Genomic DNA, 26,969 nt, shown 5'->3' with positions numbered 1-26,969 from the left:
TCTTCACAAATGAATCTTAGAATGAACTGAGCTTTTGGAGTCTCATAACTTCTGTCTGCAAATAGGTCACATTCCTGTTATAGCCCATGATAAAATATATTATGTCTAAACACGCTTTTTTTAAATTGTGGTAATCAAGATATGAAATTTTTTTTGTTCATTTGTCCAGGATTTGTCAAGCTGTGCCATACAGTTTTTTTTTCCTTGATCGCCACCATCAACATACGACGGAAATAAACTCTTTATTGATCATTTTAGTCAAAAGCACGTAGTTCTGATCACTACTCAAGGTGTGCGTGAGCGCAGCGCCACCCGTTGATTACAGTGCAGTTGTTTTTACAATTCATTTAATATTACTTACATCACTGACATTGTTTTATATTATACCATGTGTTCGTTTTATTATGTTCACTTTGGTTTGATTGAACTGTGTATTTTAGTGAAGATAGTTTGTTATACTTGGCGTTGAAATTGCCATCCTTCACCCCACCAGTGTTTCGAAATATCCGTTCTCCATATATCTGAGATCAAGTTCCGCATCCCATCAAATATACGTGATTGAAGGAATATTGCCTCTTTTATTTATTTGAGCATTTTCAACCCCGCAAGCACTCTTCCTGAAAACATAAGTTGGAGATAGTCCAACGCTCCCCCTTTGCTCCATGCCCCACGCAAAACCGACTGCGTGTGCAGGAAAGCCAGCGGGCCGCCCCGGGGGGGGTTACGTTTGGCATTTCCGGGGGGAGGGCGGGTTTCGATTCCCCAAAACCCCCTCTGCCTACGCCACTGATTGTAATAGTTATAATAGTGTAATAGTTTTTCAGTAAGTGTTTACGCGCCTCAATAACCACAAATTTTATAACTAAAAAAAATCTGTCGTAGAAAACAACCGGATTAAAGCGCGAAACACATGTACGACGAAACCGTCCGATCCGACGTCTGACCGCGCAATACGACGGTCGGAGGCGAGAGTTTTCAACGCTCTCCGATGCTACGAAAACCCTCGCCTCCGACCGTCGTATTGCGCGGTCGGACGTCGGATCGGACGGTTTCGTCGTACATGTGTTTCGCGCTTAACAGCACAGGGACATACCAAGGGTGAAAACAGTCGTCCATATGAAGCGAGTAATAATTACTAGCGAAGGTCCAGACAAGGTGCCCACGGCCTTTCTGAGAAAATACGATGAGTTTGTTTTACACTACATATCTGTAAAATCATTGCATTTTTTGCGTCTCCCTTCTGATTGGCAGTGTGCACCAGTGATACCTATTTATAAATATGTAGATAAATTAAGCATTGATAATTGTAGAACTATTTTTTTAACATCAGTTGCGTGTAAATTTATGAAAGAAATCTTATCAAAACACATATTTTGCTACCCAGCTTAGACAGCATGAGTTCCCGGTCAGGGTTATCTACGATCACTCACCTGATTGAAACCACTCATCATAGAGCACCTGCGCTAAATAAAAAAGAAGTCGTTGTTTCCTGCGTAATTTTTGAAGTATATTCTATAGCCGCACAGGAAATTATAATAAAAATTTTAATCATTTGGATTACTTTAAACGAGTAATAACTGGATTGTTATTACTCATTACGTCATTACTAAAGTGATGACGTTAATGGCCAAGTTTCCCACTTTCTTCCAATATACCTTTTACTAAACCACGTGACATAAGCACCAAGGATCACGCTGTTAGTGTAATTACACGCGCTGCACAAGCTGGTGTCTGCAGCAGTAGATGCTCTAATGCAAAAGCCTAAAACAAATTCATCTTGCGCGCTAGTTCGTCAAAACATTTTTTTGGTTATTTACCTCGAATCTTTTATACGGGGAAGGGGGGAGCGTGCCACGCGTATACTTACATTCCCAGCGTTCCCTTTGATGATTGGGTACTTTATTAATAGGCCTAATTATTCAGGAATACCCCAAGGTTCTGTTTTAGGACCGCTACATTTTTTAATTTACATAAAGGACATAGTATAGCACCCACTACCAGGAATTCGCTTTAGATTTTTCAAAGACGATTGTATTATCAAATCAACAGTCAGCTCTCCGCAACAACAAACATCACGAAACATGTGTCTTAGCCATATAGAAGGGTGCTGTGACAATACAAAAATTAACTGCACGCTGTCTGTATATACCCAGACTTCTAAGAAGTGGAGTGTACTTCCAATCTAGCTGGTTCCGACCTCCGAAGGGAGCAGTCGACTCTCCGCGCTGCTGCGAGCCTCCAAAGAGAGCGGACGTGCTCCGGGCCCCGAAAACCCCGAAGAACGGAACGTGATCCTGCATAAACACCGCACCGCTCCGCTCCGTCGGCCCGCTGCTGCACGTCCGCCGAGAAGTGCCTTTTCAAGCCTTAGTGCCAGAAAATACCTGTACCGTGAATAGTGGTTCATTGGACGTTTTAAACTGCGAGGAATCGCTGGATGCGATTTTCATCCCGATGAGTGCGAGACTTTTTGTGCTACGGGACTTCTAAACCGCCACAAACCTCCGGATCGACATAGAAGGGATGGAACCTTCTAGAATGGCTTCAGCAAGGGGATGCGACCCGGCGTCGATAGAAGACAGCTACTTTGACCTCACGCAGCAGCGCCCACCGACAGAAAGCTATGGCGGCGCCGAGAAAGAACCGGGATGGAGCACGCAGCTCCGTAAAAGACAAGATCTATCTGACCGATGGAACTTGTTTACTTACGGTGGTGTAAAGTCAACTGCGTACTGTTCAACAACGGGCGTCCCGCAGGGTTCAAATTTATTACCTTTGCTTTTCAACACATTCGTGACCGACATCAGCGCGTGCATTAGTCATTCAGACATTTTACAATTCGCCGACGATGTTAAGTTTTCCGAGCTATTACTGATATTTCTGATTGCGACAAGCTGCAACAAGATATTGCGGCACTGGCAGGCTGGTGCAAACAAAACAATCTGGTATTCAAACCGATTAAAACAAAACTGATATCTTTTTCAAGAAAGCATTCCCTTATCACTTTTGATTATACCTTGGAGAAATGCTTGGTTGAGCGCGTTTTAGTGGTGCGATAGTGAACTAAAGTTCTCTGAACATGTGCCATTTTTAACCAATGCATGTTACCGCACCTTGGGAGCAATCACGAGAATGACTCGCAACTTCAAGACTTATTCTCGCTTTTTATACCTTTATCAGTCGCTCATCTTATCTAAGTCAGACTTCGCTAGCATTATATAGAATTGTTTAAAGGGGCCCTCCAACAGTATTTGAGCGTCGACTTTTTTTTTTTTTTTTGCGGTTTCTACACGCTAGTGGTCCCGGAAACCCAGTGGACAACGAAAGAGTTTGAAAATATTAGCGCATCATATTTTAATTTGACAACTCGGAAACACCTCCTCCGACGGTGGCGCCGCGAGGTGCCGAATGCGCGCGCATAACGGCGCTCCCTTTCACTATACGTCACATTCTCTGGGTTTCGTGATTGGCGACAGCCGTCCCAGGAATTTTGAAGCGAAATAAAGTATATCACACGTTAACCGTCATTATTTCTCTAACAAGTCATTTTTACAAAGCTAATAAAGTTGCAAAGTAAAGTTCAAAAAGGGCGAAAAAAACGCCTTGTCGCTCATACGCGCCTCCCAGCGGCGTCCGCGACCTACCATCGCGAGCAGACGACAAGTGCAGACAACGCGCATCGTATTTTCACTCGTGCGCCCCCGGTCCCGGTCAACTGAAAGCAGTAAGAGGAGCCAGGGGAACCCTTATTTTCTTTTATTTTAGCGCTGTGACAGACTTTTCACTGTTCGAATAAAGTGCGGTGACAGGACCCAGCTTTTGCCCAACGGGACCGCTCACCAGTATGTAGCTCCTACTCGCCGGGGTTGCTCCGGTGGCGGAGTTGCGGGAGACGAGTCTTCCGCGGCAGTCGAAGCGGACCGAGGCAGAGACGCGTCGCGGCGCTTGCGTGGAGTGTCCTCGTACGGCGCGACGCCCAGCTCCGCACTCAAAATCCGACAAGCCCGGTAAATTCATCAATGATGGCAACCCGATCCCAAAGCTACGATGGTTGCAGCTAGGCCTAATGGCCGACGAGCCGACCGGGCCAACGCTTTGCTCCAATCGCCCGGGCCGACGCTTTGCTCCCATTGGCCAACCGCTTTGCTCCAATCGCTAAACTGTTTCATTTTACGTCATGAAGCGCAATGTTTTGCTTATTTAAAGTTGTTTTCCGCAATATTTAGTTTCCTAATAACTCACAAAATATTGCGAATTTCTGTAATAGTTGTTTTCCTCGGTGTTCCTGCTTCCATGGAGCTCCGTTTCAGCGCGAACTTCAAACCGGTCAAAAAAGTGTTGGTGGGCCCCTTTCAACAAGACAAACGCAACGGAACTGTAAAATGTACAGAAAATGTTTGATCGAGTTCTCTATGATCGTAATTTTAACAGGCGGATTTACTTCAGCCATCAGCGCTTATTAAATATTTTACATCTCCATTACCTGTCCACAGGGAGGCAGACACGGGATTTTGTGCGTCTACACAAATATCTTCCCGGTTTTATTGATTGTCCCGAACTAACCTCTTCTGTTTTTATTGCCGTGCCAAGCAGGGCGCTTCGCTCTCATCGTGTATTCGGCTGCTCTGAGCCAAAAAGCATGCGGCCCGCGGAATGTATTCAGTACGCTTTTAACATGTGGAATGCAGTAAACATGCCGGAAGCAGATATTTTGAGCGTGAAAATTTTAGCATGCGAGCACTGACCAGGCTTTTTGGATGGAATGTTTCCTTTGTTGGTACTTTTGAAACAATATAGCTAGGGAGACAACCTTCTTCACATCAGTTTTCGCAATGTCGTAGATCACTTTTTTTTTTTGCTATTACACATTTAAACTTTAACTAGGCATGTTTTTGCATCAGTGCTGTTATCAAACACGTAAACTTTGTTTGTTTTATCTAGGCATGTTTTTGTATTCTGTATTTTTATGTTTTGTGTTCTTGCATGTACGTACTATGGTGAACCCTCTTGTAGGCTCTTGGGCTGTTGAGGGGCACCGCAAAAGTAATAAATAAATAAATAAAATATAGAACCCTTAAACGAAAAAAGACCTTTATAAACTGGAAAAAGTACAAAGACAAACTGCTGGCTTTATTCACTATAACTACAGAAGGATGGAATCTCCAACAAAAATGCTCCGTTCGAGCTATCTACAACCACTACAAATAAGACAAGGAAATTTCACGCTGAAAATTACTTTTTTAATAGAAAGTATACACGGCAACCTTAATTTGAGTGCAAATACATATATTTGCCCTACAAGTACCGAAAGGTCAGGCAGATTAAACCAGTTCAAAACAATTCAAATATTAAATAGTCGAATAGCCACCTTCAAGCAATCATTTTCGTAAGAAGGATTGAGGCCTGGAGCCTACTGTCAAACGAAATTGTAAATATAGAGACTGTTTCATCCTATGAACATGACATCAATCAGCTGCTAACCTAATGGAATCACAAACATAAATTACGTGTTAGTACGTGTTTATTGTAGAGCAGGGCGTCGATTAAACTTTTATAACTATCACTCGCAGCTGTTTAATTGATTAATTAATCGATAAATAGACTTCTTTCGTTTCTATGCAAACAACTTCTTCCAAAGGGATTTTTTTTTTCCTTTGTAGAGCATGTGATAAACGGCGCAATATGAGAATTTCGATAATGAATCAACCTCAATGTGCCGTTGAGAACATGTCAATGACGCTCACACTCACAGATTATTACTTCAGCTTCAGCTGCCTTAGGTGAAGAGTATCGTTTATATTCTCCAGCAAGAGAGATCTCCTTTGATTGTTCGCAATACCCTCTGCTGAACTGAAAGCACACTGGCATGACAGTAAGGTGGCCGGGACAAGTGCAACCCTGTGCACCTGTCTTGAGTTTCAAATTTCGCACCTACAGTTTACTTTGGTTAAATGTTTACCTAAAGTATGCCTTTCTTAGAGATGCGCTCGTCCACGCCTGCGGGCATAAAGGCGTTTAATATTGACTCTCTTTTGTTTCAACAAGTTTACCAGTCAACCGGTTAAAAAATGTATTCGCTATTGAGGCATTCTCCTCGTTTATTGTCAACCGTTCGCTGCATTGTCGTGTGTATAATTGTTACTTATACACTCCCTGTAAGCGCCCTCGAGAGAGCTAACAGTATCTTCAAATATATAAATAAAGATTGTAGTAGCCAGAATAGAGGCCTAGTGAAAATTCCCATGTACGTTTTGTTTTTCATTGTTATTCACTCCACTGCTAGTCAGTAAATTTTAACCAGACTCCAGGAACCTGCCCAGAATTTGAAAAGTTTTTTTTTCTTTTTGTTTTCTGAATCATTGCGAGTATTTATAGACGCGCAACAAATGCTTCTCAACCGGCCTTTCCTCGGGTCTTCGGAAGAATACGGGTCTCGAGCCTCCGTGTACTTTGGCAGATAGCGAGCGCTTCCCTCCAAGCCACTAGCAGACATGGAGGGAGATTCGCATCAATGACACTTGAAGAGACGCGGGGCATGACTTGGTATATTGCCGCCTCTTGCTTCGGGATTCGCTCTACGGCGATCACATCCGTCGCAATTTCAATGGCTGTGGACGGGACAATATAAAAAGCGCGGGACTTTCCACGCACTGCTTTGCGTAAACATTCCTACCCAACGATTTTTGGGTAGGAATGCTTTTCATTTTACGCGAGCTTACTGGCACTCGTGGGACCAAGATACACTTGCACTGAACGCCCCTAACCAAGAAACATCTTTTTTTTTTTTTTTTGACGCCGGGAGTTTACGAAAATAAAAGCGGACGTTTTCTTTCAGGCAAAACGTGATAACCAATTTGTGGGGATTTGCATCGTTGGTATCGACAGCAAATTCCATCCCCGTTCGTCGTCGAGCTTTACGATCCCGACGATATTGAAATGCGGCTCACAGAGTGAACACAATCGAGCCGTGTGAGTTATATAAAGTTGGAATGTGGGCGGTGCATATTGGTAACGGGAAAGTTCGAAAAAAAAAAAAAAGATACACAGGGACGAGTAGACGAAAGACACAACGCTTTGTTTGTGTCTTTCGTCTACTCGTCTCTGTGTCGATGGTTTCGCTCTTTTCCCCCGTTCCCCCCGCGCGAGCTTTCGACTTGTGCTGGTGATAATCGGTGCCTCGACATGCATTTGGCTAGTGGCTCGTGCCTAATCGTAGGAATGAAGAAATTCGCCGAACCTTAGCAATGTTTAGAACTCAGCGCGTGTCCTGCGGCTCGCGTGGCAATGATACACATTGGCGGCATATAATCGGCTCCAGATCACGTGAACGCATGTTCTGGCTAGAAGTTGAGGGGTTGATCCGGCTCGTTTTTTTTTCAATTCTTTTTATGACGGCCATTGCGCGGAGAAATAAAATCTAACGTGTGTTTCATATGTTATGAATGCGAAAGAATAATTCTAAGCGGTATTTACGGAGAGTACAAAAATGGTTCCATTAAACAGTCTGTGACCACGAGCGTAGTCCACCGAGGTAATACATTTCGTGTGCTCCGCTCAAGCGGCCAATGACTGAACTAACCAAGTGATGCATGCGGAAAAACTCGATGAAGATGTCCAGAAAAAAAAAACAAAAAAAAAAAACTGCCGAGTGCTTCTAACGCATATTTAATACAAATATCGCTCACTGTTTCAACGAAAATTGACAAAACAACTTGAGCCAATGAAAGAAAAATCTTGCTACCAGCTTACGAAAATTGTAATAAACAAATGAGGCAGCCGTTTAAACGAAGCAGACAACTTGGAAAGCTCCTTTATATCAATAACGTATAACGTAACGCACTACGCTCTAGGCAGAACATCGTTTAATATGAGCGAAAGGTATGCCTCGATCGATCGGCTGATGAAGGCCACGGGGTAACCGAGCGGTACCACCCATGGTTATGACAAAACGTCCTGATCTCGAGGCTGACGAGGCGTGTGCTGGGACGGCGAGAATAGCGGCAAAGCTGGCGCTCATTGGACAGCTTAGTGTGTACTAAGTAATTTCTTTTAATCATGTCTAGACGGCAGGAACTTTGTCTAGCTCAAGAGGCGTCAGAAGTCTCTAATGTAAATAAGAAATATAACGAGCCCCCCTTTAAAATATCCTGCGCGTTTACTTTCCCGCAAAGCACATGAGGGGCTAACCCCGCTACAATCTGCGGAGCAAAACTGATAGTATGTTTCAACCTGAAAAAAAAAAGGGTTAGGTGTTGGCTATTAGCATGACGTAAACCCGTAAAAGTAATTTCCATTGCCACAGCCACGGCGGTTTTATTTTAAGCACTGTTGCACGGAACGGCGTTCCAAGGAAGGAGGTTCCTGGAACCATTTTAGAAGCTGTGGGTGAAAGCGGCCCTTTCGTTTCCAGCGGTGGAACTTGAACGGGAACTCGCTACATTTTTGAGAAAACAGAAAAATGAATGACGTTTTTCTTGTTTCCTATTTATTTGCAATTTTATCCGAATTTAGTAGTCATATAGAGTTTTTTTAGTGCCTATTTTAGCCTCCGTCTTCTGGGCATTAGGAAATGTCTAAGAGATAGTCTAAAACAAAACAAAAAAACATAAACAAATGCTATAGTGGAAACTGGATACGTAGTTCAATTTAGATACTTTCACTCGCTCGCGTTATTTTATACACAAACGAGCCGACACAATATTTCATTGCATACTCAAATGTAACATGAATGCAGCGGTACATTCCAACCTTAGCAATGTAACGGGAACTTCTGAACCACTGGAACTTGTAAACGAAACTCGTTCCAAGGTCGAGAAGGAACCAGGGGCCCTAATCTGAACACTTGGCGGAAAAGGCGGCGAGAAATTCGCCGGCTATGATTGGCCGGCGCCAAGGTCAAGTGTGGCGTTGGCCAATCGCGGCCTCCAGATTTCTCGCCGTCGTTTTCGCCAAGCGTCCAGCTTAGGGCCCCAGGAAGGAGCTTTCGCTCCTGTTGAAGAAGAACGCGTCCAACACTAATTTCGGGTCACAGCGTGTCCTCATTCAGCATCGTCATTCGCCGAGATTCCTTCGAAGATGGCAATGATTGGCTCTCCGAAGTGCTTTGCTGGAAGGCATACGCACTGGATGTTTTACAGTGTTGCTATTGTCGCTCACAACTCAAGTAAAGCAGTGCGTGGCTGCTTGCGTTCCCCTTTCTTGCTCCATGATTGGTTGTTTCTTATCGGCCGATGCCACGATCTCATTGGCTGACAAGTGAAAACGGACGCTCCACGCCCTTTGCTTCTTATAGGAACACTGAAATGACTTTTTGTTTACGAGGGACACGTATTTTTCGTATAAATGTTTTTCCACGAAACATATCTGTTTTTGTACAATATTAACGCCGTCTGACGCAAATTACATGGAGGTAACGGCCCGCTCTAAGCACAGCCCGCAGATCAGTGGCCCCGCCCATTTGTACAGGATTGGCTCGGCTGCTCGCGGCCCAGCACGCTCGCAAGCTTAGTGTCTCCATTTTTTGCGACATCCGGTGCGTCTTGTCTGGCGTTTGAAAGACGTCTGCTAGTCGTTCGAGCAGACGCGCGGCAGCCTCGGGCGTCGTCTGCTATTCCACCACCGTTGTATCGACGCCTGCAACGCTCACAAGACCACGAAGGCGACGTCCTAACATTTCGTTATGCACAAGACAGGGTCCAATACGAGCGTCTCTCATCGTCTGTCGATGTGCGGTAGAAAGCGACCGAGAGGACTAAAATATCAACCAAACAAAAGGGGTGTATCTAAAAACGTCCCATTCGCATTTGAACCTTGCACATTTCGTCCCATTCTCATTTGGTCCTTCTCGTTTGAACCTTCTCATGAGATCCGAATCGCGTTTTTCGCAACTGGGCCCATTCTCATTTTGCCCGTTATCTGAAAACGTCCCATTCGAATTTTGACCGTGCGCATTTCGTCCCATTCTTATTTCGTCCGCCTTGTCTGAACCTTCTCATAAGATCCAAATTGTATTTTTCGCAACTGGACCCATTCTCATTTCGCCCGTTCGCGCTACGACCGAATGGCACTAGTTCGGCATGCTTCTAACGTTGCTATGCCTTCGCGGCTTTGTTGATGAGCCTTACCTTGCTTGGGCCCCCAACGTACCATCAGATATATGTTGTATGTATAGGTACTCACTTAGAATCGTACAATGATGCCTGCTTCCTTCCTCTAAGTAAGGAAGAAAAAAAAGGGATGAATATTTAATTTTGAAACTTCGTTTGAACAGAAATAGCATACATAATAGCAGTGGTCCTCAACCATTGATGTTTCGCGGACCCCTTGTAGAAAGGCGGAGATGATGGAGAACCCCGTTCGGGGTGAGGGAAATAGAAAGGCACAGGCTATCATGATAATGATTTAATAAATGAATATAACTAATTGCTAGTGTGAAGTAGACTTATCTCATTGACCTACACACGAGAGTACTCACCCGAAAATCGGAACGTTTCTTCTCAACGTAAAAAAAGACAAGTTATATTGCCGTGCTTGACTGATGAGACAGGGCTTCGCAGACCCCTAGGATGCCTTCGCATACTCCCATTTGAAAACCACTGCATTATAGAAGTGGTGGCATTGTCCCAAGTCGAGAGACCCCAAAAAACGTGACATTTCGGAATATGATCTGGCTGCGATAAATAGTTGGTCTGTTTTATTGTCAGCTAGTAGCTTTTCACGACGATCTGGACGCACTGCTAACATCCTTAGCAGAGAGAGTATGCCTGTAGCGTGGCGCACACACACACGCACGCACAAAATATATTAATGTATTTATTAATATTGCCCCCCCCCCCCCCCCCCACCCCCCAAAAGAAAAAAAAAAACGATTTTCGTATGGAAAGATTCAGGAGCGACGGGTCAAAGCGAAATCTTTTTGAGAATGGCTGTTCTGAAAAGGGCCAGGTGAGAAGGGCGAAACGAGAACGGGTCCAAATGAGGGTTGGAATGCGAAAGACGAAACGGGAGAGGGCCAAATGCGACGGGTCAAAGCGAGAAGATCTTTTTGAGAATGGTTGCTTTAAGAAGGGCCAAGTGAGAAGGGCGAAACGAAAACGGGCTCAAATGATAACCGCCCAAATAAAAGATGCAGTCTTTTTAGATTTTCTCTGCATGTTTTCTTTAGCGCATGAAACCCGCCAGCAGGGTGGGTGAGTGTTATGACGCACAATACACCGATCTCACCAAACATTCGGCGCATGCGTGAAGCAGCCATTACTTTAGTTCACAGGAGACAGGCGGCAGTGCCCACGACGGCTCGTGGCGTCTCGTGCTCTGCACGCGCAGAGCTGCGGCGTTGTCCTCGAACGTGCAAAGGAACTAAAGTTTCCTCGACGTATTGTGGCAGCGCTGGCGTAGTCAAACTGGCCGGTGAGATTGGTGTATTAAAACGTGACCTAAAAATATCCGCTTTAGAAGGCCAGGTGCGCTGCTAAACTCGAAAGACTTGTCTTTTCAAGCGACATTGACCAACACACACCTAGATAAGCCTGATGCGAGTCGAACGCCGGATTGCCTCCAGCAAAATGGCTCGCATATCCTTACCCGTGTGGATATCTTCTCGTCATTGAAACCATGGTCGCCATCTTGACGCTTGCCTAATTCATAAAGTGGCGGGGTTTCCTTTACAGGGAACCAATATCTCTATTCAGCATCAACACGCGTAATCTAAGAAATCGAGCCAGATAATGCAAAATAGGGGACGGGCGACGCTTGGCTTAGTGCAGTTCCGCTGCAAAAACGAGTATCAGCAGAACGCTTCCTAAGGCCCGTACTTGCGACAGTTGTTTCCTGCAAACTGGGTAACTAAACACCTTGGGGAACGTAAAAACGACTCGCACTCACAAAAATAAACAAGTTCAATGAGCTGTGCTCGTTAAGCACGGAGCTAACGAAGGCAGCCATGTTTCTTCTCGTTTGAAACTAAAGCAGAAAAGGTAATCTCGGGATATTTTTGAAAACAGTAATGACTACCTAGAATATTTATTTCTAACGATGAAAACACTATTACGGCGCGGAGAAACAGCTTAACAACGAACCGTTCGCACGTAATCATCTCTGCAAGAGATGAATGCCGAGAAACGGTGATTAGATAACTAGGCACGTTTCAGACCACCCCCACCTAAATTACGTGTAACGTCGTAAAGTTTGCTATAAAAAAAAATTCTTCTTCGTGAACAAATTTTCAGCCAAGATGTATCCCATCTAGGCCATTTAAACCGTGTTTTTTTTCTCTTTATTTAAGTAAGTGACTATAGCCTAGGGTCTTAGAGCAACCCTCAGTAGTGAGAAACGAACGATGTTCATTCATATCAGAAGGCGTGCTTGGAATCTGCGAGCGGGACCGACTAGGTACGTTGAATATGTATTCTCATTCGGCTAACCAGTGGACGGTTTGCCGTTATTCGAAAGGCTGCAGTGAAAGATAGGAAGCGCACTTTGGCGCTCACGCTAAAGTATTGGCTTGAGCGGCGCTAGCACCGAGACGATTTGGAACGATTTTGCCCAGGTGGCCGGAATCGGCAACTGGGAAAGCGAGTTGTGGAGGAATCAAGAATGTGATAGTACGAGACCTTGTTGAGTAGCCACTAAGATGTTCCACGCTCTTCTTTAAGTGCACTCCTGCGAGGCGTCTTGATGTCCCGTGATAAGTTCAGATCTCTTTGCTGCATACGACCATACTCGGTTTCAACCACAGTGTAAAATACACTCTTTAGGTGAGGACACGGCGGGGCTGAACGCGCGGCGCGAGGAATCAGATAGTGTTCGTTCGATGGGCATCCGAAAGGCTGCATTATTCCGCGGCCACCGTGCCCGCGGCTGACAGTGTCGCCGGCGGCCAAACGGCGAAGCTGTGTGAGAGCGAAACAAATTATCTCGTTGCCATGACACCCCGGTACACCGTGGTCTTTCTGCACGTGCGACAACCTCGCTGGAGCTCTGCGCGTGTGGTACATGAGGCGGCACGAGCCGTTTTGTACGTGCCCACGGGTCGACGAGTCACCTGCCGGCGCCGCTTGATCGGGCACGTCACGAGGAGCGCGCTGTCCTCACCTGAAGAGTATTATCTTACACCGTGGTTTCAACTTAGGATGGACCGCAGCAGACGCAACGAGACATTCCAGCACCGTCCACATATCACCGGACTACGTGCCCATCCTGCAGATCACGTGACACTCACACAGCCGTGGATTTGCTCGAGTAAAGCCCCGCGACAAACGTCACGTTTCCCTCTTCTTCCAGGTACCAATGTTGTGAGAATGCGCGAGACGTGTCTCACGAGCGAATGCTCGTCCGACACCATTCGCTTCCGAGGGACCCTACTTATTTCGGTGCAGAGCACCCATATGCTTCCAAAGGCCGTACGAAGCATGGACCTCGTACATTGGGGAACTTCACGCAACGTTCTTTCCATTTGACCATGGTTGCGTTAACATGGAGGCGACCATAGCGTATCGAATCGAGCTTTGACTATTTTAATTGGTACTATATGGTAAAGATGGAAGAAGTAGAGGGACAGGTTGCGTGTGATTGGTCCCTGCTGATTTCGAAGCGTTACGATCGCATTCGTGTAAACCCAGCCACTCCCTGCAACACAAACACGTCGAGGGGCTTTACGTTCAAATGGCTAATAGCGCCCTTTGCGGTAATCGCAACTAAGCCTCATGCAAAGCTATCTTCGGTCGAAAGTAAACCAAAACTCGGCCGTATGCACGAATGCCCGCGAATTTCCGGTTGCCTCGCGCAGACTGGAGCATGTTTTCGTCCCCCTTCCACAAAAAAGACGTTGCCGTTCGGAATTGAGAGCCAAGTCCACCAGCTTCGGGATGATGCAATACATCATGTTTGGCGCTCGCTCCAGTGCACAATACAGAACATTTCCACCTAGGCTGGGAGTCGGTCGGCACCATTCATCCAAAGCGACGGAACGCCGAACACGCGCGTACACTGGAATATTCCTCGCGTCTCCCACGTCCAGGACTGCTCGACAACTGCAGTACCGATAGATAGGCTTGGCCGGGAATTTACATTTAGAGAGCCTCCTGTTCGCATTACAGATACGCTACGTTATCTACTTTCGAGGGAAAATCTAGATATTGCACTTATTTTCTTCCGAAATGCGCGTGGATTGCTGAGGAAAGAGTCTTTTTTATAACATAGCTTCGTTCCTACATGGTTTGCTCATCTTGGTTGTGTGGTTGTCTTGGTTGTATCCACTTCCTCTCATCTTACTACGGTCAAAACTACAAACCGTCAGGTTCGACTTCGGACCGCACCGAAACCACGTTGTATATTGATCCGATGTTTGTATAGGCTGGGTGTCGGGGTAGTATATAGGGTGTCCCAATTGTCACCAGGCTCGATTTAAAAGGGACCGTAAAAATCGACGCCTGCACGTAGCATTCCAAACATTTCATCAGAAGTGTATTTCACACGTCGGTCCTTTTTGTAAAATTGGAAAGCGTAGCTCCCTTTCTGTAAACAATAGGGCCAAGAAACTTACCAGGGTCAACGGCGGGCGGCGGCGCCGCAGACGATCAAGTCGATTGGTGGGACGCGTTTCGTGCTCGTATTGATAGATGGCGCTACGTCCTTATCGAGACTGCTCGCGACCACCGTGGTTTATTAAAATGAACATAATCTTTTCGTAATGTACTATTGGTTAAAAAATAAATGTGGACATTAAAAGCGAAACTTAAAGTTAAAAAAAACGCGTCTGCATAAGGATGGCGCTTTTCCTGCCACCGGATTTCGTCTGCGTGTTGTCAGCTTTATTTCGCTGGTCGGTCACGCCTTCCGACCCTGTTCCCGACGTCATCTATCAACAGGCGCGTCAAACACAACCCGCAACTCGACTCGGCCGTCTGAGTCGCCGTCCGCCGTTGACCCTGGCAAGTTTCTTGGCTCTATTTTTCACGGAAAGGAAGCTACGCTTTGTAATTTACAAGGCAAAACCGACCTGCAAAAAACACCTTTGACGAAAAGTTTAAATTGCTACATGCAGGCGTCAATTTTTACGGTCCATTTTAGATCGAGCCTGGTGACTTGGGACGCTCTATACATCGTGACTCGGCGTTATTGAATCTGGCGGCACTTTATCACTTTGTTCGTATTACTAAACGGAAGGACGTAATAAAGTATCGAAACGTAACTTATAATTTTTTGTTTATCTAAAGAGGCTTTTTCGGTGCTAGCGGATGGCAAATGGGATGCATTGAGGCGTCTAACCCTCGATTTAACAAAATCATCGATTCGGAATGATTCGATAACGAACTCGGGTGCTCAGCACCGAACTTCCCCTACTCCGTTTCGCGCAAAGTCCGAGCCTCTAGCTATCGCCCCGACCGAGCCGACCGAGCACCCGCAAAAGTGAATCGGCGCGGCAATGGACCTTTTCGGGAAAGCGTTCTGCGTACGCGCGAGCGCCCGATGCCAAGCGGCGGAAGTCGGTACGAAAAATCGAGCAAATTCGGAAGGAGGCTGTGGATCAGCGAGTAGAACACGTAATAGCAGCATATGTATATAATTGGGTTGCACAAAAAAAGAAAGTGGACGGAAAGAAAAACACGACATTTGGGGTGGACGCCAGGGATGCCCCTCTTTAAAGTTACGTTGGGCACGGGCAACAGCTTAGAGAGCGAAGAAACGGGTAGCGTAGCTCCCAGTACCGATTGGTGGCGAAGGTAGGTCACTTCCTCAATTTTTAGTTCGTGCAGCCACCGCCTGGTGCCGTCGGTATGTGGAGAAGGTCCATTGTCTTCTTTGGGTCATTGCTATCCCATTCGAAAGCAATTGGGCAAAGCGAATGTCTCATCGTCTCTTTCTGCGCGCCATTGGTTTCGCCGCTGATAGTCGCTAAAGCAATGCGCAGATGACGAGCGGCGTGATGACGCACTTTGGGTGCTGCTCGATTGAGTCCATCAGAGTAAAGTTCCTAGGCAAGAGTTTCCTAAAAGTATCGACATTTCGTGTGTGTGTGTGTGTGTGTGTGTGTGTGTGTGTGCGTGTGTGTGTGCGCGCGCGTGTGTGTGCGTGCGCGTGTGCGCGCGTCCGTGTGCGCGTGTGTGGGCGTGTGTGTGCGTGTGTGTGCGTGTGTGTGCGTGTGTGTGTGTGTGCGTGTGTGTGTGTGTGCGCGCGTGCGTGTGCGTGTGTGTGTCTGCGCGTGCGTGCGTGCGTGCGTGCGGTTACCTGTTTTTAGACAATATAAATTAATACACAATATATTTCAGTGTTTTACTTGCGGATGCCAAGAATCGAATGCCATTCGGGGCGGTGACGTCTGCGGCGCTTTAGTGCCCCCCCCCCCCCCACTTTTCTTTCAGAAAAAGAAAAAAAAAAACTGCAGCTACCAAAAAGCACTAGAATAGTGAGGAAACAAACAAATCAATGAATACTACGTCCGCATAAAGTTCGACTTGGGGCCCTAATCTGGACGCTTGGCGCAAAAGTCGTCGAGAAATCCGGCGGCCCTGATTGGCCGGCGCCAAGGTCAAGTGCGGCGTTGGCCAATCACGGCCGCCAGATTTCTCGCCGACTTTTGCGCCAAGGATCCAGATTAGGGCCGCTGGTGCCGGCGAGTCGGCGCGAGAGCGTACACCATACCCCGGGGTTATGAGAGAGAGAGAGAGAGAAAAAACTTTTATTTTCGCTCCGAGTCCGGAGCTCCGGGGTTAGAGAGATATTCTGCGTTTGTTCGCTTTGCTGCTGCTAAACAGTATTAAAAAAAAAATCGAACACAAAAAATGAAAGCTTACTAAAAAAAGACGGGCGGACGCAGATGTTTTCCCATCAATGCAAAACTTGAAAGCGCCAAGAAGGCTAGGTAGGCAACGAGGATCGTTACACAGGGGCGCCGGACGCCGGGATACCAATCGCCGTACACTTGCCGCTCCTTGGAAGAAATACTTCATTTCCTGGTGGTTCATATGCAGCGTTACCCTCTTCCTTTTTCTCGCTTTTCAGTTGCTTTTGTTTTACTCATTCTTAGACTGTATTTTGTTGCCATCCTCGTCTTCAGCTCGGCCATTCGAGGCGGGTAGTCAGCGAGTACGGTGCTTGCTGGCTGATTGACCTTGCACCTGACTACTGTGCTTGGCTGTTTACGAGCGCGTGTATGGCCGCGCAATTTGCATAGAGCGGTATTTTCGATAAAAAGTCGTGATAGTAAAAAAAAGAATTAAACGTAACTTATGCTGTCCCCGTTTCGGGTGTCTTCGGGTGACCAGTTTTTTGGGTGTATATTTTTATGGACATGTCGCCGAGCTGGTGGCATCTTTTTTTTCTGTGCGACGAAGGTATACATGCACAGCGAACACGATCAAAGGCAGAGTTATGAACGGGATTGGAAAGAATTCATAACTAATGCCCGTCGACCAAGCCCCATATATGGGAGAAGACAGTATTTATGCGCCGCTAACCCCCTTTAAAATAGACAAAGTTCGAATTAATATTAATTATTACCTATATTGTTCTCTCGGTCGTAATGCTTTTGTGTCTTGCTTTCCTATCTCATTTTTCCGTCTTTCACGAAGCTGCCCTCACCAAAAACGCACTCCTGCGCTCAATGTAAACACGTCCCCAACAGAAGGGCGCGCAAAGTTTTAGCGTTTACTTCCCTCAGCAATGCAATCTAATGTATGTTAGCGTATTCCCTGCTGGGGCAACGGCGCTCGGTTACTGAACACACATCCAGCGATGGCTTGTACGGGGCTCCGTGCTTTGCATTGTTCTTCGCTATTCCGTCGTTGGAGGAGCTTGTACTGCGGCATACTCGACAGTTTAAGGGAACCCGGGTAAAGCTAGCCTCGCATATATGTTTACTCTGGTTAAACATAAAGTGGAATGAAGGGGCAAAGGAATAAAGATAATTTTTGGATTTTGGATCAGAATTCATCAGATGGCCTCTTTCGAGCTTCCCAAAGCCAGCTCTGAACGCCGAGTGACGTCGACAAGCTTTCAAAGCTTCGAGACCGCATCTCGTTGGCTTCACGATCATCTGGTGGGCTAGTTGGTTCATCATATTGTTGAATTAACAGCCCAAATACGACAGGAAGGAGAGACAAGGGAGACTCAGCGCTCTATCCTGTCTCCCTTGTCTCTCCTTCCTGTCGTATTTGCGCTGTTAATTCAACAATCTCGTAGGCTTGTTCTACGTGATGTCATTTGGGGTGAAACGGATGATTGTACTAGACGTCACTGCGCACCAGGGGTTTTGTCCTCCGATCAGAGCGAAAGCTGAACGAGGTCGTAATGGTAGTGCAGCAACCGGACTGACTGGCTTTTATCCGAATAAAAGGAGGAGGCCGAAGAATAGCACGGTCCACGGAAAAACAATTGTGGTTGTGTAGATATTTACACAGCGTGTTGTTGGTCAGCCATTTAGAAAGTTGCGACGAGTCACTCACCGTGGGTGAGCCATTTAGCCAGTGCAGTGCAGTACAACCGCTAGCCTGGGGTCTTTAACGTGCACCAGGCAGTAGTGGTACACGACCGCACGCCGGTACGATGCTCATCCAGATTGAAACGGGCAGGGGTGGGGATTGAGCCCAGGATCCCTGGGTTCTGCAGCGTGAGCTTTCGCTCTACGTGCTCCGAACTGGTGTGCCCTATAGTGTGCCCTAGCCCACTCGGCCACCCGGGCCACGGACCCGCGCTCGGTCAAACAGATCAAAGCCTCGCAGTTCGATGATGGAACCATAGAGTGAACGGTCGCAGACTTGGAGCTCGAGGATCTGGTAGTACAGAGCATTTCTCGGGGAGCCTGGACGTCAGCGTACAGCTTTTGCAGCGGCGAGGACCCGAAACATGGTTTTCAAACCCGGCGAGAAGAGAAGCGGGAGCGCGAGGAACGCGGGGAGCACGAACGGACATTCCATCGCTCGGGACAAGTGTGTTTCGGCGTCTCGCCGTAGCGGGGCGCCCGTTACATGACTCTCCTAAAGGGGTATTCATACGAGGGAGAAATCCCGGGGATTTCTCCCCGGCACGCGCATCTAACGACGAAAACGTCAGGCTTTGCGATGAACAAAAGCCTCGCGTTTTTATCTCGTGATGCGCGCGTGCCGGGGAGAAATCCCCGGGATTTCTCCCTCGTGTGAATACCCCTTCCCCTTCATATTTTAAAAGTAGCGCAAGGTGCGTCGGTGCACGAGGCACGTTTAACGTGCAGCCCTTCAGAAGATCATGGCAGCACAGCGCAGCACTGACACCCAAGTATTCTAGTACAATGTAGCACTGAGCTAGATTTTTGAGACGCCATGTTCTTTCCAGAAGGTGCGCGCGGCACCTGTCTCGAGCATTTCCACAACAATGAATGGCACCACTTTTCCCAGGATAGAGGAGCTTTAGGCTCTCCTCTCATTCGTTACCTGCCGCTCTACCTTTTCACTTTCGGCGGCCGCGTCTCGTTGCGGACTGCCAGGCTTTGTCAGTGTAGGGGAGGCTATGAGCAGATGAACAAGGTGCACGAGAAAGAACACCAACGGTCCAGTTAAAACGACGTGTCCAATAATGCCTCGCTATTGAACACCTGCTTGTGGAGATGAAATACCTCCACACCAGTTTGCACACATTCACAATACTACTACTGGACCCCTGTCGGGGTAAACATACAGTGGAACTTTTACCAAAATTGGCAGCGACATTTATCTTCAAACTCCTGTAACGCAGGAAATGCAGCATTTAATAGCGATTATTCAGGGAGAGAAGAGCCTATAATTATTTTTCAATTTTGGGGAAAACTCAATTGGCGTCTCACGTGACCAGAGAGGAAGAGGGGGAGGGAAGGCAAGTGGTGAGGGAGGAAAGTCCCTGTAGGAAAGGGGGGGGGTAAAAATAGTGTAGGCTGAAGTATAGACTGCGGGAGTGGCCAGGCTGACCCGACCCGAGAGCCGCAGAGCCGCGGGGGGGGGGGGGGGGGGCATATTTTTGTTTAGGGCAATAAACGGAACCAGGGCTACTTTTAATCCATCTGAGTCAAAAGCAGTCCCAACTGTACGTAAGGTAGCAGTAGCTCAAAACTACCAAACCGCAACCTGACTTTCGCTTTAAAACAAACTTCATTTCTCTTTCTGGGGAAGTGCTCGTGTTACCGGGATGGAGGCGGGGGAGTGCGGGAGAGGGAGGGGCGGGGGGGGGGGGGGGGGGTTAGGGGAGGGAGCCGCGAGCTGCACTTAAACACGCGAAGAGCGGCTTGCGGCTCGCGAGCCGCAGCTTGGTCACTTCTTGTATAGAGGAAGGGGGAGAATAAAGAGAAAGAAGGCAGATTGGTTGAGAGAGAAGGCAGGCGTAGAAGGTTAAGAGAAGGATTGAAAGAGGGAAAGAAAGGAAAAAAAGGAGAGAGGGATGGGGGAAGGAATCGGTGTGTCACGCGTCGTATATTTCCTGCTCATTTTAGCGGGGTAACTGAATTGGCGGGCATGGTCGGACGGTCAGACACGAAGTTCCACCCTGTGGTTGTAAGCCTATTTAAATGCGTGTTTTTCAAAATAAACCTTCAGCTCAGTTCGGGGCTTCGTGTCGTCCCTTTTTGTCCCCCCGCTCCGGAGTTACCACCTGCCTGCTTGCTTTAACATGAATTGCTGTGTCACGTGACCAAGGAGGGAAAGGGAGCAAGGGGGATTGAAGGCACCGTAGGAGAATTGGGAAGAGATGGGGAGCGAGAGGGTGGCATAAGAGGGGAAAAAAGAAAGAGGTAGGAAATTGGAGGTAGGGTTGAGGGAAGAGAAGGGGAGGGAAGTGAAAGGAAGGGAGGCAGATGGGGAGAACATTCTAGGAGCGTGTAGGGATAAGGAGAGGGAGAGAGGGGGAAGGGAACACAGGGATGGGGAAGAGGGAAGGGGTGCGTCACGTGAAGTACATGTCTTGCTGAATTTAGCGGGGAAAATCAATAGCTGTAGACGTCACGTGACATCGGGTCACGTGACGTCAATTTCTTCCGCTTTAATTAGCGGGGGAACTGATTTGGTGTATAGGACACGTAAATTTCTTGCTAAATTTTGCGTAGGAACTGAATTCGTGCTCAGGTAGCGTAAATGTTCCCACTATATTTAGTAAAGAAACTGAATTTACGTGGAGACAGCGTGACCTCAATTTCCCACTTGGTTTATAAGTACGCGAGGGTAGGTCGCATGACGCTAATTTTTCCGCTAAATTTATCAGACAATGAACGGACAGACAAAATCGTGATGTTGGGGGTCTCGTTCTTAAAGTATTTATTGCTTTAAGATCCACTTAAGCAACAGTGAAGGTCGCCACAGCTTGGACCCTCGCGGACCGTCATACGGGGATACGCCCCAGACAGTGTCTGCGGATTTTAAAACTTAATACAAAAGACAGTCTGCAGCTACGTGTTTCTTGTGACGTCACTACATAAACTGTCTTAATCGAAGCAGGCATAAAGCAAACACGCTTTAAGCATGCCTGAGGCCGGTCACCATGTTTGACGTATGAACCATTTCTCTGCGACGACATATTCTTTCCCCCTCCATAAAAGTACCTAACGTGCGAAACAAATGTCCACAGCAACTGGGAAAGTCAATCGATGAAAAGCAGCGCAACAATGGTACCCCTATGACGACACCACTGAGAGCTGGTCGAGAATCCCCGCTTCCAGAGAAATCATTCGGCGATTTCTTTGAAGCCGCGGAGGTGTCCGGAAACGTCACGTAATGCGATGTACGATGCTAACGGCTAAACCGGTGAAATGTCGAGGGAAGCCACGAGTGGCGAAAGCGACAGAAAATGGCTTTCAGTAGAGGTCTAATGGAAGTGGCGATGGTTTCGCGAGACGCCCCCCTCTTATGTCGTAAAACGGGATGTCGCGTGGGTAGTTTCGTAATAATTGTTTAGATAAAGGACGGGGAATAAGCGACATCAACCTGTCTTTATTTCTAAATGGAAGAAGTAATAGTGCGAAAATGTTTTCGTATAGAGAGAATGACGCTATAATGATCGCGTTTAAAAGGTGCCAGGGACGCAGCTTCCATGCCCTTCCGTTAATGTTTCACACATTAGGGAGTATTAGAGGAGCGTTCCGGCCACCCCGATGACAATACCCAATACTCCGCCGACGTCCTTGCGTGTACAAAGTATCCTTATCGGCTACCGTTATAGGACGCATCGAAACAATCTACCGTAAATTCTCTATTATCTGGTAATAACGTGTGAGTGAATGAACGCTTTGCCCGTAAGGAGCACGTCTAACCCAGGCAAAGTTAAGCGCCGTTCACATATTTATATCCGAGTAGACCAAGGATGACAAGACCGGTTTTTGAGCCTCTTAAGAAGGCGTAGGACCTGCTCCGCAGCAGCGCATCTGATGCTACGCCCACGCAAGAGCCTTAAAACCGATCTCGTCTTTCCCGGTCTATACTGGGACGTAAGTGCGTGAACAGCGCTTTATTTTGAGTTTTACGATAGGTGGTAAGATAGGTGGATGGACTGCCATTGTGTGGCTAAGAGAACATTCAAATGTAACGTTTTCAGCGTTACATATCTGACTGAACCATGATTTTCGATAAATGAAAACTCTTAGCGGGTAAACACATTTTATAGTTCGGAGATCTTAAAACAACGGGCAGCCCAAAGCGCTCGGCGAGTGTCAGTGCTCTAAATGTCTCACAACAAAACTTGCAAAGACGCCGGGAACTCTCAAACAAGCAATGACATTTCCTCTTCGTAATCCACAAATAAGAAAAACTTAATTTTAAAAGTCCCACGAAGAGGTTTCCGCAGCCAGTTTAATACGAATTACAACTATTCGTTTATTTAGCTCAAGTACGCATTATGAATTGTATCACAAACAGAGCCCTGATTTTACATAAACATTTCAATAGATACAGGAGCGGTGATACATCATTTTACTGCTCGAAACATGCGGTGGTAGTGTATTGAGCATACCTGGCAAGGTCGACATAGAAAACATATGCGCTTTTTTCGGCTCTAAATCTCAATGAAATCATATATATGCTCCGAGACTCACGTTGCGAGGTTTCGGGCCATTACGTATATATATGTATATGCACGGCGATGTTGTTCTCTCGGCTGCAATGCTTACGCCTCTTGCTTGGAACCATGCGACGACATTGACACATGCGTTTGTCCGTATATTTTTGTCAGCACTTCTATATTTATCCGACAGCACAAAACAGGCCACTTTTCTGGGATGTTATTTGTTTCCACTTTGATACCACTTTTGATGCTTGGGCGGAAGAGCTAGAGCGCTAAACACACCAGCCGAAGATGCCTTCTAGGGTTCCGAATTTAGTCAAGTATAACTGATTGAACGTGGCGCCACAGCTTGTGCGTAATCAGCCAGTGAGACAGTTTGGTCCCGCCCGCGAGTTCATAATCGGACACTATTTTGGTGAGAATGCCTTACGACATGCAAATTGCGAAATATGTCCCGTGGCATCCAATGTGATTGCCCTTAGTACTTCCTGACCTCCTGGTCAAATATCAGCTTGCGTATCACAGAAGAACAACATGAGCTTTACAAGAAGTTTGGGCTGTAACTCATTTCCTACGTGAAACGGCAGACGAACACAATTTCAACTTGCGTCCGATCTCATTTCTCTGTGGCGGTCGGTCGGCAGTAGGCGATCCAGTTTTTTACCCCGCTCTGTTAGCGGACGACGTACGGCGTTTTCTGGTTTTATGTATGTCTGCAAATGACGCTTCATTGCAGAAAAACTGCGTTCCTTGCTCACGCTATCAGACGAAACGTCAACGAAAGCCATCTTCGCTCGCTCAGCGGACGGAAAATTAGATCTCTCTCTGGCGGTTACCGAAATAGCAGCAGCAGGCGCTGTTGCCCTGGATATAATATATGTGCACTGCGGGACACTCCTAGTACGAGCACGACATCGGCGTTTTTGTCGCATTTTAGAAAGACAAGCACCAAATCTGCCAGGTTGACTCAGGGCCCTACACGAGCATTTTCAACAGCGCTAGCACTTATTATAACAAAACAAAAAAACAAAAGCGTGCCATTGTTTTTTTTTGTTTTTTTTTTGTTGCTAACCGTGTCTCGCCTTGTACGTACAGTGCGAGAAACTGTTAGTGCGAGCAAGCGATTGCCGGTGTTTTTTGTTTGTCTTTTAGAATCAGAAGCATCTCGACAAAACTACTGGTGTGGTAGACAGTGTTTCTTTTAGTCCCTAGCCCTAACCGTCAATTAATCTTTCCGCCTACGCCATTTTGAAAGAAAATGCACAAAAATTGCCGATGTCGTGTTTGCAGTACCAGTGCCGCAAATCATGCATATACCCTCGAACAAAAAAGAAAAAAAAAATTGCAGCAATATTTAATGTATCAGTCAGACCGCCACATGCATACTTTTACTGCCGCGCACGCCATGCAACGCAACGCGCCAACGCCAGGCTAGCGAAATCTGGGGTAGCTTCTGTAAGAATGCAATACGAAGATCGGTGGCCGAGAGAAGCGCGTGTCGCCGTTCGAAACGGTCGCAAAAAAATGAGCTCCCATGGAGCGTCCTCAACGGCTTTCACCGGCCGTGAATCAACTGCTGAAATGTCCCAGGATACTTACCGAGTGGTTCTGCCGTCATTGCCTACACGTACTGAAGTTTTGAACTCTGTATTTGCTCATTGCGACATCACCGGACGCCCGTACAAGATTGACGATTTTCGAAGAGAAATTGAACGCCACGGCGCTCTAAACGACCTCATCGGAGCCGGCGCGTACCACATAAATCATGTCCGGCTCTTCACTTTCAACTCCCTGACAGCGAAGCAAAAATTTCTGGAAGCCAAGGAACTTCAGGTAAAAGAAAAAAGATGCCTGCTCATCGATCTCGATGAGTGCGAGGTACGAATACGGCTCCATTGGATACCTATTCACATAAGCGACGACACAGTGTGGAGGGCCCTAGAGCCTTACGGAAAAATCACCGAAGTATCCGGAGACACATGGAGGGCGGAAGGCTTCCAGAATGTTCAGACAACGACAAGGCTGGTGAGAATGAACCTGAAGGAAGGCGTCACCAAGGAAAACCTCCCGCATCAGCGCGTCTTTTCGGCAGCAACGTGCTCGTTCTTGTCCCCGGAAGAGCGCCCCTCTGCCTTCGATGAAAGAGAACAGGCCACATCCGCCGAGAATGTCGCGTCCCTCGCTGTGATAAGTGCCATCGTTTTGGTCAAGAACAAGACGACTGCATCCGGACGTACGCTACTGTATTGCGACCAGCTCCCGAGGAAGACAACTCAAAATTTCTCATCGATGAAGAGGAAGCCTCGAAAATCGAAGACGGCACTGGGCACTCAACCGCCACCCATACCCAAACACCTTCAGGTGCTGACAAACGGGGTACATCACAAGATGAAGACATCGCCGCATCAATTTTCGAAGCCGACAAGACAACTGCCTGCGTCGGAAACGGCGCAGACATCGACAGGGCCGCTCCAGGCTCCTCAAAAAGCTAGCGAGAGAAGTCAGTCGACTGGAACGACCGCTCTGTAGACGATGCCTCCGGAGTTGCCCCGGAAATGGACGACAGCTCCGATCCCTTCAAGCGACCGCTAGATCGTGTCGAAGAGGAAGACCCCGACCTCGAAGGGCCTGACTGGAGCAAGCCCCAAGGAAAAAAGAAACGCAAGCCCCGTACTCCGCCGGAGGACCGACGAGGGCAAACCTCGCAGTAGGTGGATGTGTTCACATAAAAAACAGTTACCGACAGTTTTTTTTTCCTTTATTTGAATATTTACTCGTGGTTGTCACCACAGCTATGAATTATGTTAGTTTTGCGTGAAGTTGTTGTAAACCGCTTTTCATTACAAGCCTCTTCCTCCGCCCCAATAATGTCTGCATCCAAATTTCCTCATTTTTCCACTATTGGCTTAACGCTGGGTACACTCAATATTAGAGGTTTAAATTCTACTCGCAAACAGTACCAGCTATTACGTTTGCTTCACGAAGAGCAAGTAGACTTTCTAGCCATACGAGAAACAAAAATGTCGGAGGAAGAGCAAGTTACGATGGCTCTACAACCCTTTCTTACTTCGTATGAGGTGTGTGTAACGCATGCAGTTGGCACGGCAGGAGGCTGTTTTTTGTTTCTTAAAGAATCTGTCCCTCTCTCTGATGTAGATCTAATCACTGATGATCATGGACGTTTTATAATATGTGACTTTAATTTGCTTGACGCTCAATGCCAAATTATTTGTGTCTATGCCCCATGTAAAGCCATTGAGCGAACCCTGTTTTTCCACGATATGTCGCATTACATCAAATCAAATCGGACCACTATTTTTCTAGGAGACTATAATTGTGTATGCGATGCAGGTAATAGATTTCTAATAACTCGTAACAGAGATGTTAGTACAAATCTGCTGAGTGAAATAATAGCAGAAAATAGTATGGAAGGTGTTTTTCACATCTCGAGCGGAACTAAAAAAAAATTCAGTTTGCGCACTTTCAAGAATCTTCGCACGCACGCCTTGATCGTGTTTGTGCTTCTGTTGACATTGTACATAACATTAACTCTCATTGTGTAAAACCAGTGTTTTTAGTGACCACTGCCTCGTAAAGGCCGCAATCAAAGAAAATCAAACTCCCAAGGCAAATTTCAATTGGCGTCTGTGGAAGCTGAACACCAGTCTGCTTAAAGACGAAACATTCGTAGCTACAGTAGATGACCTGCTGAAAGAAATGGCAGAGCAGAATGAAACATGTCATTGGGAACGATGGGAGCGGTTCAAGGAGCAAGTAAAAATGTCAGCAATCGAAAGATCGAGCACGCTGACGTTTTACGCTCGGGCAGAAGAGCGAAAACTGTAGCAGGATTTACGTACTTTGTGTGAGGCTGAATGCGAATGCACTGGTTGGGGAGCAAAGGACATCGCGAATGTCAAATCACGCCTCGAGAAATTCCAGAGAGAGCGATACGAAGGCGCTGCGGTACGTTCAATGGC

The 26,969-nt window shown here is 46.9% G+C and overlaps 1 pseudogene; it reads left to right on the top strand.

Annotated features, from left to right (window-relative positions):
• The first annotated feature begins 24,969 nt into the window (after positions 1-24,969).
• On the top strand, positions 24,970-25,700 carry LOC115320729 (annotated as a pseudogene).
• Positions 25,701-26,969: the final 1,269 nt, after the last annotated feature.

This window comes from Ixodes scapularis, unplaced genomic scaffold, assembly GCF_016920785.2.
Source record: "Ixodes scapularis isolate PalLabHiFi unplaced genomic scaffold, ASM1692078v2 PGA_scaffold1__304_contigs__length_218370807, whole genome shotgun sequence".
Classification (NCBI taxonomy): domain Eukaryota; kingdom Metazoa; phylum Arthropoda; class Arachnida; order Ixodida; family Ixodidae; genus Ixodes; species Ixodes scapularis.
Note: the sequence above shows the minus strand (reverse complement) of the source record. Positions and strands in the feature narration are given on the sequence as shown.